Genomic DNA, 16,576 nt, shown 5'->3' with positions numbered 1-16,576 from the left:
ATAGCTACTCATCTCTAGAGAGTTTTAATGAAACACTATAAACTAAAGCCAGGAGCAAAGAAAATGTATAAAAAAGAGAGTTCTAAGTGGGTAAGGGTATGTGGTTAGAGGCACACAGGCTTCTTTGGAGGCCTGCCAGACTCCTACCTTCCTAGTCCTTTATAATTTCTTTTTAAAAAAAGTCTACAAAGCCTTGGCAACAATGGAGTATAGGAGTACTGAGCAGAGAGATGATAATGATAATAAGAGTCACTATTTACTGAGTCCTTCAGATACTTTGAAAAATAAATCCTTCTCAAATTTGGATATGAGTATACCCAGGAATGTGAGCAGTGTAACGGGAGTAGAAAAAGCCACAAAATAAATAATAAATACATAGCTGTCTTCCTGGAGGGTCAGTATTCCTTGTGGGCAAGTAATTTAAACTCTTATTTGTACACGTATTCATTTATCCAATAACTATTTATTCGATGTTATACAAACAAGAAAACAGATACTGTTCTTGTCCTCATGGAACTTCTGGTTGAGTGAAACAAACAAGAATATATTGAGGCACTGAAAGCAAAATTTGTATATATATTTTTTGGGTGAAACCTGAGACTTCACTGAAAAGTCTTGTTTGTGGCAGACGACTTCAAGCAATGTCCTGGCGGGCACCCTTAGTATTGGATCACTCACTCTAATTTGAGGATCACCCAAGTGGAACAGTTTGAGAAGCATGGTTAACAGCATATCATTTAATCCCCACTACAAGAGAAAATACTGTTACTTCCAATTTACTACAGAAAAAAGGGAAATCTGAGAAATTAGGAAACTTAGCTCAGATCATACAGCTGCTCGCATCTGAATAAGTGTGTGCCATTCCAAAGTCTACATATTTTTAACCACTAAATTACACTACCTTTAGGTGTTTCCCACTTTATGTTTCCCCTTGAATCTGGGCTCATTCAGGATTACGCAGGCTAGTTTAAGCTTCTCTTTGGAAGGAGACAGGTTTGGCTTGATTTGCATTCTAAATATTTCACAGTGGTAAGGGAAAGCTATTATTATACCCATTTTATGGTGAGGAAGCTGAACCACTTGCCAGCTGAGGTATCTGGCTGGGTTAAAAACGGAATCTGGGTCGTCAGACTCTCATTCCTCTTGACTAACTCCAATCCTAGGCACTATTACTGTCCATGGGCTTTTCTGAACATGAGATTCACACTGGGTGATAAAGAGTGAGACAAATTCTGCTAAGAGAAAACAATAATAGTGCAATAAAAAAAGGGAAAATAAGTAATCATAACTCACACAAAAATTGGTTACTTTCAGCACTGTGAATAGAAAAGGGAGAGATTATTCATCACAAATGAGTCAGAAAATTAGAATGTGTCACTGCATTGATGACAGAGCTGAGGAATTTGGATGAACTGAAGTTCAACACTTACCCTTCTAGCTGAAGAGGGTAAATGGTGTGACAACAGGACAGAAATGACCTCTTATTTCCAATCTTAATTAATATTTCCAATCTTTTTTCTTTAACTACTCTGTCTAAAAGTTAGATGGGTGTATATGTTTGTTTTCTATGTGTAGAGATAGTGTTTTAACATCCCTTTAATGTTCTAGAAGTATTGCGTTAATTAATTCTTATGTGGGAGTCATTCCAAATAGTAGGATGATGATTTTTACCTTATTGATTTTCCTAATACCTTTCTGGTTTCCAGTGTTTTCAAAGGATGAGGCACTATTAGATTTTTAGATTTACATGTCTCTCAAAATTAAGTGCCTGTCAACTGATATTCCATCTCTACTCTGGATACATGATTTCCTTTATCTGACAGATTCAAAAAAATTTGTACTAGATTTAATGACATTTCATGCATTCTGAATTTGGAGTTTTTAATTCTCTGTTTTCTATTTGGCAAAAGGTTTACAAGATAAAGCCAGATGCAAGGGTATTTATATGTGCATACAGAACCTGTGCCATCACTCTCTAGATACTTTGGGGTTTCCTGCAGGCCAGATTCTTGGTGTATTTTCATTTCTTTTGGTCAGGAAGAAGGAGACTATAAATGCCATAAATAGTCATACATATCTTGGGGTCTGCTTTCCAAAACCCACATTATTTTGGACCCATCTCAAGAAGAACAATAAGAGAATGATACTGAGGTCTCTTTTTCTTAAGATGCTATGATAACAATCCTAAAAAATGGCCAGTCTTCAAAATTTTGATGATGAAATAAGGTTATAATCAATAAAGAGAGAAGATTTTAAAGTTCAGCAATTAGGTCTGGGACTGCTTCTGCGCCTGAGACATTGCCAAGATACAATGTAACACTCCATCCCACCCCATGTGAGTCTCCCTGTTCCTTCTTGATGCTTTTGGGGATAGGGTCTGAGAGACTAGAATGAAATGAAAGCAGTAGTGCTGGGAGGGGTGGCAAGGACCGAATTTGTTTAATACATTTAGGATGGTTTTTTATTGCTGCTAAAATAGATACAATTCCTTAGCATGATGACATTCAGGAACCCTTTACAATCTGATTCCAAAGAACCTTCTCTTCTATATCTTAAACTACTGAAATTGCAGCTCTGTAAATTCCAAATGGATTGACGTACCAGGATCTTTGACTTACAGTAAGCTTATCTCCATAAGGGATGCTGGAAAGGTGTGGCACTGCTATCATGTGGTCTAATCATTTAGACTTGTCACTACCAACTATTTGTTTAAGAGCTTCCAAGACCTTTCACAGTCTGGCTCGGGCCCACCTCTCTAGTTTTAAGAAAAATTTTCCCACCACTACTTCTTTATATACGGTGACAGACTATTTGCTCCTTTCTGAACATGGCCTGGGACATTTATGTCCCTGAGTCAGCTAACAGTTCACACTTGAATCTCCCAAGCCTAGCATAGTGTGTGAAACACAGCACGACACTCCAATGTTTGTTGAATAAATGCTGTCCATCTATTTTAGGAGGCAGAGATGACAGAAGAAAGTTGTTAAATCAGTAAATAAATAGCACCAGAGAGAGGTCAAGGAAAAGTTAATTTTAGTGCATTTTAGGAGTGGGGGCAAGATGAGCTTGAAGATTAGGAAAACTGATGCTCTTTATTCCTGGGTCTGGCCAATGCTATGAGTCAGTTACTTTTTCGGGAACAAGTTTAAACCTCAAGGTTAAATGAACACAAATGCCCTGTCCATCAGCATATAATGAAAAAGTTGTGGCTGTTTCCACATCAGCACAGTGAAATTAAAATATGCAGTGCCTCTCTAAGAGGCATCATATATGACAGAGCTTTTAAAAATAGTGCCCTTTGCCACTTAGGTATAGAAAGAGCTATAAAAACAAAAGTAAATGTTTAAAAAACTGGGATAATTTAGCTTAGGGAAGAAAGAGCTGAAGTGTGTCTTTATAGTTTTTTGACTATAAGAAAAGTTGTTACAAAGAGGATAATGATCAGCATTTTTGTCCTAGGGCAAAATGACATTAAACCGTCCAGTGCAGAATTTTAGACTTAAAGATGAACATTCTAAATATGCAAGTGGTAAATAATCAAATAGATTGCTAAGAGCAGTTCTGAAATTTCTTTCTTCCTGACTCTCTTAAAATAGGAAAAATCTTCGTCTATTTTGGATAAAATAAATGCAGCTCTGCCTCCAGTCAGGAGAATGAATTCAATAACTTTTCTAGTCTTGTTTAACTCTGTATGATTCCATAAAATTCTATAAAATGTTAACCCTAAAAATTATACAGAATCACCATACAGTTGAGTAAAATACATTCTACAGTTTAAAGAGAAATAAGCAATACAGAGAGTTGGTAAGTTATTAAATTCAAAATAGTAATATATGGTTCTTACACTTTTGATTCAATTTGCCAACTGCATATAACAAATAAAATTGGCAAAAATGTACCCAAATTTACTAAAGTTTTAACATAGTGATTAGCTAGAGTAAAACAGTCTAACAATTCTTTAATGTCTAAGAAATTTGCTGAATATTTCATAAACCTCTTATTGAATATGTATATAAACTCAATTTCCAATTAAAGAAAAAGTTTTTTAAAGGTCCGGAAAGTAATATATGAAATCACTATTATTTCCTGGACTATCTTCAAAGACAACGGGAGAATCAATAAACAATTCCTTTAAATGACCAAAATGTGCCCCATATGATTAAAAATGTAAATTTAAAAACAGACTCACAGATAAGGTCTAACAGGGGTGGCAAGTTAGTGGCTTTCTTTGTCTCTTTACCTTGTAGCTTTGGAGCTCAGCAGAAGCGTCCATTACATACAGCACAGGGTTAGATGAACAGCTCCAATGACCTTGTCTGAACCAAATTCATTTAAAGCAGTTTGCCACTTTTCTTAAATAGAAGATGAGTCCATTCTATCTATGGCCCAGATTTGGACTGGATCACTGAACTATTGCCCAACTCTTATAAGCAAAGCACTAACATGTACCAATCAACAGGCGAAGGCATCAGGAAGGTAAAAATACACATACATAAGAAACTGGCAGTACATTATAGAAGAAAGCTATATCTAAAGATGGACTTTGGCTTTTAAAGCCTTTGAGTGTTATTCGAACTTTGTTAAGAAAAACAAAAATAAAATCTTCATTCCAATGTAACTTGCAAAGAAGATCCAGTGAAAAAATGAATTTGAGAGAGAAAGAAATGTAGTTTTATTTTCAATCCATTATTTCCATAAGAACATGAATCAAAGAGACAAACTATGCCAATTTCTTCATAGCTGACTTGTTACAGGATATTGTTCCAGTCTTCACTAATGACTTCTTGAGGTTGGTTACTACTGTGATCAGGAGTTGGGAGGGCAGAGGTCTAACTAAGACCTTTCAAAAGAAACGTTTTGTTCAGTGTGACTACAGAAAATAAAGTCGGCATTAAGCTAACTTTGACAACCTAACTAGGATAATGGTTAGTGTATGTAGCCATTGCTTATGCTGTTTCATAATGAACAGAATGAACGGAACAGCAAAGGAGTCAAGTTAACCAGCAACTTGAATTTTGAAAAGCTGTGGAATAAGCTGATAACATAGGTTGTTAGAATTAGCAAAACTTACTCTCTGCTTCCCTCACCTTTTAGTCCTATTTATTTCCACATCCACATTCCTGTCATCAGGCAGTTGAAGAAACAGAAATGTGGCTGGGACTGCTTCTTTGGGGATACTCTTAGTGAGCTCTCCATCTCCCCACCCTTGCTCTCAGTTTGCTAAAAATATATTCATTTAATTGTTTTAATACCTCTACTTAGGGGAATATGCATTTTCTTAACCGTTGATACAAGATCCAAATTCAGTTTTTATCACAGGTAATAAGCAAAGTATTTGGGGGGTGTGTGTGCGCGCGCGTGTGTGTGTGTGGTGGTGGCAAATTCTGTCCTAGATGCTTCGAGTTTTCCAAGTATACTGCTAAAAGGGGTCATTTGCTCCCCACCTCAAGAAGCCAATTGTGCTTATAGTTTTACTTCAAATAAAGATATATACCTATAAATGCATACATTATACACACACCTTCTTCTCAAAAGTCATAAACATTTGGTGACTCTATGTATACTCCATGAAGTGCTGTTACTACTAAAGTCAGAGTAATTTAGGCAGAAACATAAGAAACCCCAAATGGTTTGCACTGAAATTTTATTAACATATTTGTCAGTGTTTTCCTCATGGATAATTTCCATTGGTTCCTGGCTCCTTGTCAGCATATGCTCCAGGAGCCTTTCACAATATCTTTCTGCCCTAGAAATCCTGGCCTGTGAGATTTCCTTGTAAATATCTGCATTCTTGTATTCACCTATTAATGATCCAGGGATCGAGGATGTTTTCTATCTGCTCCTTAACCTCCCACTTCAAGGATTAGATTGTAAACAACCTAGTGGGAACCCTTCAGGCCAAACCACAGCTGAACGAATCTCAGCAGGCAGGGAACCCACAGCAGTCTGTGAAATACCGTGAAACACAATTACGAAAATATGAAGGATTCACCCGTACTTTGGGGAAGAAATTATGTTGTTTCCAAGATGAGACCTCAAAAATAAGGCTAGTATACTAATTGAGAAAGACATGATTTTAAAAAGTGTCAGCAGAGGTAAATTTTTAAAAGTACCAGATTTGCCAGGTCTCTCTCAAACCATAGATTCATTTTCAGTATACGACAGTGGCCTGAGCCGACACTTCAAGGGAAGTCCCTTCGTCTCTGACCAGTGAAGCCCAAAGTACTCACTGCATGAAAGCGTTCCTTTCTTGTTTCCAAAGGCAATCAATTTTTGTCCTAGAGTCTGAAGGTTCATGGGCTTTCTTCTAATTTTGTCAGTCTGCACATGCATGGTTCCTCCTGCATGATTTGGTTCTGAGGAAGTGACCCACCCACCACGCCACAGAGCTAATTAACCCCATACTGAGCTTTTTTTTTTTTTCTCATTTCACACATCCACTCAATGCTTTAAATGACCCAGCAGCAGTATGATCATATGATTTTTTTCCCCTCAGTGAGGAAAGCATGGTGTTGCGAGGAGCAGGGTATATCTGCCCTAATTCAAACCAGCAGTGTGATCCTAAAATATTATCTAATTGCATTGCATCTGAGGGTGCAAAGTACTAAAATATCCTCGAACAAATCTCTTTCATGTCATTCATTTAACTTCTTGCAGTGTCCATTTGAAATAGCAAATAATACATAATAAACATGGAGGTAGAGAAGTTTGATCTATACTCAGAATGTTTAAAAAACATCCGGTCTTACTGGGGGTAAAAGACCGAGAGCTCCTTCCCTATCCTGAATAGCTTCAAGAGAAGGGCCTTTTTTCCATTTGAAGGAACAGACTCATGTTTTTCCAGATTTATTTTTTCCAAAGGGAATGCCTTGAAAACTCTAAGATGATCACTGTTTTCTAACTTTTCAAAAAAGAAAAAAAAAAGTGAACATGATGATGGTGGGTGATTTAATGGAATCAGCTTGTCAACATGATGAAACTGAAAAAAGCTTTTACAGACTCTGTCCACATGCTAAAAAAAAAAAAGAAAAAAAGCAACCTTTAACGTCTTTAACGTTATGTTTATAGTATAGAGTGGTTTTTGTCATGGCAGAGAAAATAAATATAATTGTCTTATGCAGTAAATGTGAGGCTCTGCTAAGAATCTCATTGGATAAATCATAGAAATACATCCTGGCCAGATAAATGGAGCCAGACAAGTTCTAGGTCTTGTAAGAAGTTTTCAAAAGAATCATCATATTGTAAGTCTGTCATCTCTGTAAGTGACAAGAAAAATTCTAGGCTATTTCCCTTGGTTCTACTAGTAACATGGTTTCAAAGTTTTAAATATTTAGACATAAATGGACAAGAAAATGACTTTTTCTAAATATCTCATCTTTTAGGCAAACTATCAGATTTCTGTCATTCTCACAAGTAAGTGTAGCAAATTGGTTCACCTTGGAAGGACTTGGTTAGAGATCATATATGTCTTATGTGAACTTTTAACATCTCTTTCCTTTGCAAAGTGATTTATGCATATGCTATTAAATACACAGGAATCCTATAATTCTTAGTTCAGTGAACAGTTAGTACAAGGGAACATCTATCTAATATTTAAAATTTTTGTTTAGTGTCTTAAATCCTACACTTTGGAAATGGAGACCTTATAGATATGTTCTATAAGGTCTTCAGTGTGCTGAAAAACACATTTGCTACTACTCCCTAAGCTTCTCTTAGGTAAGGCTGCCAAATGGGTTAAACTGATGGGTAAAGCTGGCTCAATAGGCAAAGAACAAAGGTCCAGTTAAGCACAGTTTATTTTTATTTATACTGGTCAGAAATATCACAGTTAACAAATAGCCTAAATCCAGCTCTTATATCTAGGCTTCCAGCCTTCGGCTGAAGTGTCTCATCTGGTCATTCTGAAAAAATAGGGTGGTGGTTGTGATTTCAAAGACTCTCCTACCCATTAGACTTTTTCAGGCTCACTGATGCTTGGGATTCTAAAGCCTTTACTATGGTTTGTTAGACCAATACAGTATGTCCCTTACTACTTGTCTGACTTTATCTCCTAACATTTTCATGCAAAATTGGTCCAATAGACAATAAAATATGCTTACCTATGGGTGTAGACAGGAATAGGAATGTGAATGGGGATTAAAAGTAACTAATTAATAAAAATTAGTTGCTTTGTGACCTTGTTAAATATCAACTCTTCCATGACAGCCTAATAAAATTTCTGAACTTATCTTGAGAGTAGGTTAAGATAGGGGAGAATATACAAATTATTTCCAATACTATGTATTCATTCATTAATTCAACAAATAGTTTTTCAGAATCTATTATTGATTACTCTGCCAATTGGATTCTACTCCTGCCCTCAAGGACCTTCCACTCTAATGTATATTTTGGAGAGTTTCTGTCTCTATTATCACTGAGACGTTATTAGCCCACTTTAGACAAGTTATAAATATAACCACCTGCCCATGATGATTCCTCTCCTCATTCCTTATTTGTTTTTATTCATTTGCCCTGTAATATCACCATTAACCTTTCATGAATGACTTGACCCTTTGTAACCTATATTATCAACTCAGCTAATTTTTATATAGATAAGGAACCCCTTCTCCACTCCCAACTACCTTTTCTTTCTCAAACAGCCATGAAAATATAAAAGTCTACGCAGAATTATTTAAGTTTTTGAAATGAGTCCTTACAATCTGATCTGAACTACCATTTTTTTTCCCTTTCTTTTTTGAAAGAGGGAATGCAGCCTCAGCCCCTAAGATACATATCTCAAATTACAGGCAAATTACATACAAGTCACTGGTCTCCCAGACTTAGTACTCACTCCTCTCTAGGGTAGAACAATTTCTGCACTGAACAGAGGACCATAATCTCACTCAAGTAATCTCAATCTCAGAGAACAGTTAACCAAGTGCATGTTTCTGGTCCCTATATTCCTTTATAAGGAATTACCCTCTTCACTATATTTTGCTATTTTCTGAACCTGGCTACCTTAGGTAAATGTCAGTGGACATGGTAAAAAGAACAGTAACTCTTCCTCAATTTGTTAAACTTGTTTTTCCTCCTCATATGCTTTATAAACAAAAATGGGAGAATTTAATGTATGTACAGAGCAGCAAATGTTCTCTCTGTTGCTTTTCAGACATTTTTATCTTATATAAACAGTGGTGATGAAATTATAAATACCATTATTCCACCTCTATGTTACTACTCTTATTATCTTGCATCAACAGAAGTGAACAAATACGTACATGACACCAATCAATCCCTTTTCTAAAAATGCAGTTTTCGTATTTCTAAACAGTGAAGGAAGAATTTAATGAATTTAACATGTAGTTTACCTATTTATATTTTGAATGTTAATAAAGCAAAACCAAACTATTGCTTAAGTTTTTTCACACTTATATCACCCATTAACACTCTCCATGCTGGCATGGAGTAGGGGGTGTGTAGAACTAACAACGGCAATGGGTCCAAGTCCCCTGGGTCAGGTGGTTAGGGGTTTGGCAGGCTAGAGAGGATGTTTAGATGCTGGGGCAGGAGATTTCAACCTGCTTGGCAGGTTAGAGATATTTTCTGGCAGTAAAAGGAATATTTTTTGTAGAAGAAATTGCTAGGAAGAGGTCATTTGGGGGCATTAGGTGAGAGAAATATCAAAACCATACCTAAAAGCAGTCTAAGGGAACTAGGGAAAAGAAAATCACTACTTTTTCAATCTCCTCATTGGTTTCCCTTATTCCATAGTGTACTTTCTCTTTCCATCTTCTATCACTTCATATACTTTTCTCCTCCATTCTTTCAGGATTTTTTCCTCCTACCTCTTTATTATAACAAAAAAGCATTTAGGAAGAATTTTAGGAGACACTGAGACAAAAAAAAGAAGAACTTAGAGAAGACATAATAACATAGTGCATATTTATGCATGTATGTATGTGTGTATATGTAACATATATTCAATTTACCAAGAAGGATAAACGGATTTTTGAGATTTAAAAAATTTATGGTATGTCTGGTCATATTAATCTCCAAACCAGCTGGTTTTTAGCATTGCTAGAGCGATAATAGAATCAGGAATAGAAAACAAAAGGAAAAAAATAAAATTTTACAAAGGATTTATATTTGCAAAGGAAAGAGGACTTATTTAGAGTTGTTTATTGAAATTCCCCCAAAGCTATTTTTTGAACTTATGTATCGACAACATCAAGAGAAGGAGCTTAGGAATTCTCATAGGGTTTAGGAACTACTAAACCTTGTGTATTATGTTCATCTCAGTCCACTCAAGCAAGTAAAGGATAACTAGAGCATGGTATCTCACAGTGCATAACATGGTTGGTTACTTTGCTAGGCTGACATATGGAGACAGGGCCCATAGGAGCAGGGATTTTCTTATGAATACCAGAGAGAGACACCTAGGTTCATCTAAATGTATAGGGCATGAGGGATTAGTGGTACAGTGTTATCTGCAAAGTACCTAAAAGTGTTTTCTAACCAAGAGCTAACTTCTTAGCCCAGTCTTCCTGGGGATTAAAAAAAATCCAATAATAAGTAATGGGAATACTTCATTTGGTCACTGGGTTGGGGACGGTTGCTGAGACATATGACAATATTCAATCCATAAAGATAGGAGGAAATGAGGAGAAAGAGAAAACACAGAAAGGGAGAGCAAGGGCCAAAAGAAGAGTGTCACCTCTGTAGACTCTCTAACAGAATAAATTGATAATCTTAAGAAAAGTAAAAGAACATGCCTTGAGGGAAACCTCAGTACACTTTTGGAATCCAAGGCAAAAAATAAAACAATTTGCCTCTTGTCAAGTTTATTGCCATTGCCCCATGGGAGGTTCCTATTTATTCTGCTCTTACGTGCACAGGTATTTCTTCTAGTCTTACATTCTCTTCCTAAGGATTAGCATTCTGTGATAATGGTGGTAATGACAGCTGCCTTAAATTAATGGCAAGTTAGGAATGAAACACTGACCACCAGGCTATGTTTTTGGATCCAGTCTATGCCCTATAATGTGTTCATTCTACTTTCTGCAGTTTCTCTGAGACTTGTGGCATAAGACTTGTATTGTAGGGCCGGGCTCCTTACGGGGACACATATGACTCCAGAAAACAAGTACTCTACTTTCTTACCCTGACTTTTTGGTTTTCTTGTTTTTTCCTCTTTTTTCCCAGACTATTATTTTCCAGTTTCTTCTCTACCAGTCTGGATGCCCATTGTTGTTAACTTTAGAATGTCCACCAGCTCCATCAAATCCCTCATCTACAGTTCTCAACTGTATTTACCTAGTTCTAGAGCTCAGATGAACCCACATTCATGTTCTCCTCAGCTTCCAGGCTGCTGATCCTTGCTGAAGAAAAAGCACAAAACTGTACAGCTTGATTCTCCTGCAGAATTATGGTTTCCAGCATAAGTTTGGGTTTCAGAATTCTTTTTCAATTTTAAAATTTGCTCCTAGTCAGTTTCCTTTTTCACTCCCCAGTTTCATTCATTATTCTATTTAACTAGTTATAACCCATACGCTACTCTTCACTCTCAGCTACTAACCTTGCCTCCTTTTACATAGAGAAAACAGAGGCCATCAAATGGCACTTCCCATCTCTCAACCTCTGCCACCAATGAATCCACCTGTAACATTTCAAAGATCCTTCTGCCTAGCACTGATAACCTCCTCCAGGATCTTATTATATCAGTTACTTTTCCTTTCTTTTGTGTTTTCGATTTTCCTACTGCCTGCCAACATGCTTTAGCTGGCTTCATTTAAAGTAACAATAATAACAATGATAATAAACTAACAAACAACAAACCATCTTTTGCAGACCTTATCTTTCTCTCTTTTGTGTCACCTTCAAGCTTCCTAAGCTCCCATTTATTCCTCAAACCATTACAATCTGGTTTCTCTAGCTGTGTTTCTAATTAAACCATTTTTTTTTTGCCAAAGTCACCAAACACTTCTGAATTGCTAGCCTCCAAAATCCATCCTTCAAACTCATTGTTTTCATTCTTTTAAAGGTCGAGTTCACTGGGGTATAATTTACATACAATAAAATTCATCCTTGCTATACTCATTTACCATTCAATAAGTTTTGCTTATATGCTGGAGGCCTGTGTAATGAAGTCCAAACCCCAAGCCCCTTTGCTTCATATACAAATCCCTTTGGCACCTCTCAGCAGTCTTCCCCACATAACCCATTGTCTGGTGACACCACACTACTCAGAATTCAAGAGTATATGCCATATACCTTCATGCCCCTTGGACTTTCTTTATGTTTCCTCTCTATAAACATATATGTCTTGGTATAACACAGTAAATGCTATTTAATATTACCACATCAATTTCCATATAGAATCATAAATCTAGATGTTATTTTGAGAAGCTGATGTTTTCCAAATAGAAGTCATCCATCAAAATGTTACTACCTGAAGATCTCTATTATTTTAGTATTATGGGTTGATTATGTTCCCTTAAAATTCATATGTTGACATTCTGGCCCCCGATTCTTTAGAATATGAATATATTTGTGAATAGGGTCACTGAAGATGTGATTAAGATGAGGTCATGCTGTAGAGTGGGCCTGTAATCCAATATGACTACTTATAAAAAGAAGAAACTTAAACACAGACATGCACACAGGGAGAACATCAGGTGACGATGACGGTGGAGATTGGGGCTGATGCTTCTATAAGCCACGGAACACCAAAGATTGCCAGGAAACCATCAGAAGCTGGGTGAGAGTCATGGAAGAGATTCTCACAGCCTTACAAGGAGCCAACCTTGCTGATACTTTAATCTTGAACATCTAGCTTCTATAACTGTGAGACAAACGATTTCTGTTGTTTAAGCCACTCAGTTTGTGGTAGTTTGTTACAAAGCCCTAGAAAACTAATATACTCAGTAAAAAAGTTCTTCAGTATATTGGAATCAGTTCTTTCACTCATCAAGTACTTATTGAGTGCCTACTATATGCTAGGCACTGCCCTAGGATATTGAATGAATAAGAATTTCATCACGTTATTGCATTTTTTGTTCACTAATAAGTAATCAATCTATCAATTTATTAATAGATGAAATGCCTATCATTTATTTCTTCAGCAAATATTTGTTGAATATCTACTATGTATCAGACATCATTCTAGGCACAGAGGATAACATTAGTGGTAGATCAAGTTCTCCACCTTACGTAGTTTAAATTCCAGTAGAGGAAACATACATTAAACAAGAAAGCAAGTAAATAAGATATGTAATTTTACTCTGTGCCCCACACTGAGAGTCATAGGCATTGATCCTCTACATCACTAAACAAAGGATGGAACTAGATAATGAACATGTTACTTCACAGTTCACAAAGTAATGAGGAACACAATGAGGTCTCACACTAGAGGCACGTTAATCCACAGGCAATGCACAGGCTTAAAGTGTTTGGGAAGGACACCCCAAAAGCTAGGTTTCTCAGTCAGTTTGTCAGTCATTGAACACATATTTCTTTTTTCTTTTTTTTTTTTGAGACCAAATCTCTCTCTCTGTTGCCCAGGCTGGAACGCTGTGACACAATCTCGGCTCACTGCAACCTCTGCCTCCTGGGCTCAAGTATTTCTCTGCCCCAGCCTCCCTAGTAGCTGGGATTACAGGCACCTGCCACCATGTCCGGCTAATTTTTGTATTTTTAGTAGAGACAGGATTTCACCATCTTGGCCAGGCTGGTCTTGAATTCCTGACCTCCACCCGCCTCGGCCTCCCAAAGTGCTGGGATTACAGGTGTGAGCCACTGCGCCCAGCCATTCGACACGTATTTCTTAAGCACTTACTGTGTACCAGGCCCTATGCTGAAGACAGTAGAACTGTGGACAGAGCCAACATGGTACTAATATCCACTGAGCTCACATTCTAAGGGGAAAAATCTGAACAACAAATCTCACAGTCCGTTCTTTATCACTTATCTTCATAAGAATACATAAAGGGGGTTCGGAGATCACCTGGGTCAGAGGACTGGCCCATGAGGGGTTTCCAAGGGGCCTTCCTTGAAGATGTGGTGCCCAGACACTGCTTTAGGGCTGGGGTGTGGGTATTTGTTTGAGCAGGGTCATGAAATCTTAGGTTTCTTCTTCCTCATCCCCTTTCAACCATGTACACACATTTCAAATACTTAAAAGCACTCTTCAAATATACTAGGAACACCAAGAACTAAACACAAGAGGAGGACTCTCCAGAGGAAAGGGGCCAAAAATAGAAGAGAAAAAAAAAACCCTAATCTCACCATTTGTTTTGAAAACACCCAAAATGATTAAAACATATTATAAACTAAAACATATGAACTAATCACTTGCCAAGTTTCATTTTTAAATCAAAGCCGTTTTGAGGTTCATAAAATGAAAAAAGAATCTTCAAATATGAACTTGTGTTTTCCTTTTCTTGGCCCTCAGTTGGCTTGAAGCATTTGCTGTTATGCTGTGTGGAGGGAAGGGGAACCTGCTAGTTAGGAACATGTGGCATTCATCTACTAGAAGGTAAGCTCCACGAGATCATGACTCTTCACAGTGGCATCCCTGATAAATAGAAGAGCGCCTGGAAGATAACAGGGGCTCAATAAATACCTGCTGAATGATCAACTACTGAATATTCTGGGCCTTTTAAGGGATTCTCCAACTCTCTTTTCTTACCCAAGCTGCATCTGGCTTTAGGCCAGTGGTTCTCAATCTGGGGCTACTTTTTGCCCCCAATCAGGGGACATTTGTATTTTTTGTTGTCACAGTTAGAAAAGTTCCTACTGGCATTTAGAGGGTAGATGCCAGGGATGCTGCTAAACATCTTACAGTGCATAGGACAGCGCTGTTCCACAAAGATTTATCTGGCCCCAAAGGTTAACAGGGCCAAAGTTATAAAACTCCGATTTACACCCTTTGTTTCTATTGGGCTGTACCTGGGAGTCAGATCCTCTGCATATTTGGAATGAAGTTCAGTCCTAAAGGAAGCACCCCAGAAGAGCCTCATTGCTTAATCCTCATTCCCTTCAAGACCTAATAGAACTGCCTCCACTCTAAAGCAGGCTCAGAGAGAGCCAATTTTGCCTTTTGCCCTCCCTGGGTCAACAATGCAATTGCTAGGGAAATCATCTGACAGTCTGTCTCTACAATGCAAGTGAATAATTTTTACTTTACATTGGTAATTTCCCTGAGCTTACCTAAGCATATATACTAATTTAGTAAAATTCTCTTGTTTACGAACTAGTCATGTATCTGCAGGAAAAAAAAAAAATCTCAAGTTCAACCAGTTTATCCATGTCTGCTCAGGATCAGTACATGAATCTAGCTTTATTCATGATAAATAAGATCAACTTCAAGAATTCCATCAAACCCCAATAATGTGCCTTTAGAGAGACTGGGTTTATAGCATTTCCTCTGCCACCTTCCTTGCCCTGTATATTAAAATACAAGTATCTGATCCCAGTTTCAATGGGGCAACTTCTGTGGTACCAAAGGAGGGCATGCGCTGATTTCCCCACTCTGATGGTTGCTCCAGTAATCTTGGTGTTGTGGCATGTGTCCCAGTTACCATAGAGACTGCATACACTAAGAGTGCAGCATTGTGATTGGTGGGAAAGACACATTTTGCAGAAGCTTTTCTGGAGAGATAAAGGTAAGACACAAGAAAGAAAGTGAGACTGCCAATAAAGAGGCAGAGCACAGAGAAGTCCCAAACAACCATACATTCTAGAAAATTGGGACAACAGAGATTACAACTACTACTATAAAACCAACATAAACTGTTCACTCAGTGGCCCCTGTCAGGAAAATTTCAAGTATAGGCAGACAGAACAGACACAAGATATTCTAGAATAAAAAGGTAAGCAAGTAAACCTACTGAGGTATAGGGGTGACAAAAGGGAAATGGCACGAAAAAATTTTAAAATGATTCAATGCTAGAAAAAAAAAGAATATCAGAGAGCGCTAAAATTTAAAGTTACATTTCTGTAGGATGGCTGACTTACAGAAAGGCTGACCTTTGGGAAATTATTTAAGTTCTGAGTACCTCTGCTTCCTTCCCTATGAAAAAGAAAAAGAAAAAAAGAATAAAGATGGAAATAGAATAAAGATGACTTCTCTCTCACTGTTTTACAGGAGTCTCTTTAAATATCTCAATCATTTGACATTATATCAGTTGAATATGATGTACCCCCACACAAAAATTGGACAAAAACACTTAAAGGTGGTGATAAATAGGGGGACATCATTAACAATACAAACTGCCTCATTCCATAGTTTCTTACAGTAATGAGTCAACTGACTATGTGATCTCATGTACATAATTTTGCTCGGCATGCAATTTTGAGGTATACAATTACTACAGAAATCAAGGCATACCTGCAATGTAAAGGGTAAATCATAGGCATTTTAAGGGAAGGCTGAGGATAGGATGTGTGTTGGTTTGAGGGATGAGTAGGAGTGGATTTAAGAGAAAATCAGTCTAGGAAAATATCACATAAGTGTTTGTAAGTTCTTTGATACTCAGCTCTGTATCCTGTAATGCTTTACTAGACATATTTCAGACTAATATGTCCATTGCCTACTGGA

The 16,576-nt window shown here is 37.2% G+C and overlaps 1 protein-coding gene across 47 annotated transcripts in view; it reads right to left on the bottom strand.

Moving 5' to 3' along the window:
* The window catches only part of ZBTB20 (zinc finger and BTB domain containing 20), an 813,376-nt gene that overhangs the window by 173,492 nt on the left and 623,308 nt on the right, over window positions 1-16,576 (bottom strand). For 2 of the 47 annotated variants that reach the window (XM_074033406.1, XM_065539544.2), the window contains one exon: window positions 15,994-16,048. The exons of the other annotated variants lie outside the window; for them this stretch is intronic. The gene's annotated coding sequence lies outside the window, so the exon portion shown is untranslated. The remainder of the gene's footprint in view (window positions 1-15,993; window positions 16,049-16,576) is intronic. 47 annotated transcript variants of the gene reach the window in all.

The sequence above is a fragment of the Macaca fascicularis genome, chromosome 2, assembly GCF_037993035.2.
Source record: "Macaca fascicularis isolate 582-1 chromosome 2, T2T-MFA8v1.1".
NCBI lineage: Eukaryota > Metazoa > Chordata > Mammalia > Primates > Cercopithecidae > Macaca > Macaca fascicularis.
The sequence above is the reverse complement of the archived record's forward strand: the minus strand, read 5'-3'. Positions and strand labels throughout refer to the sequence as shown.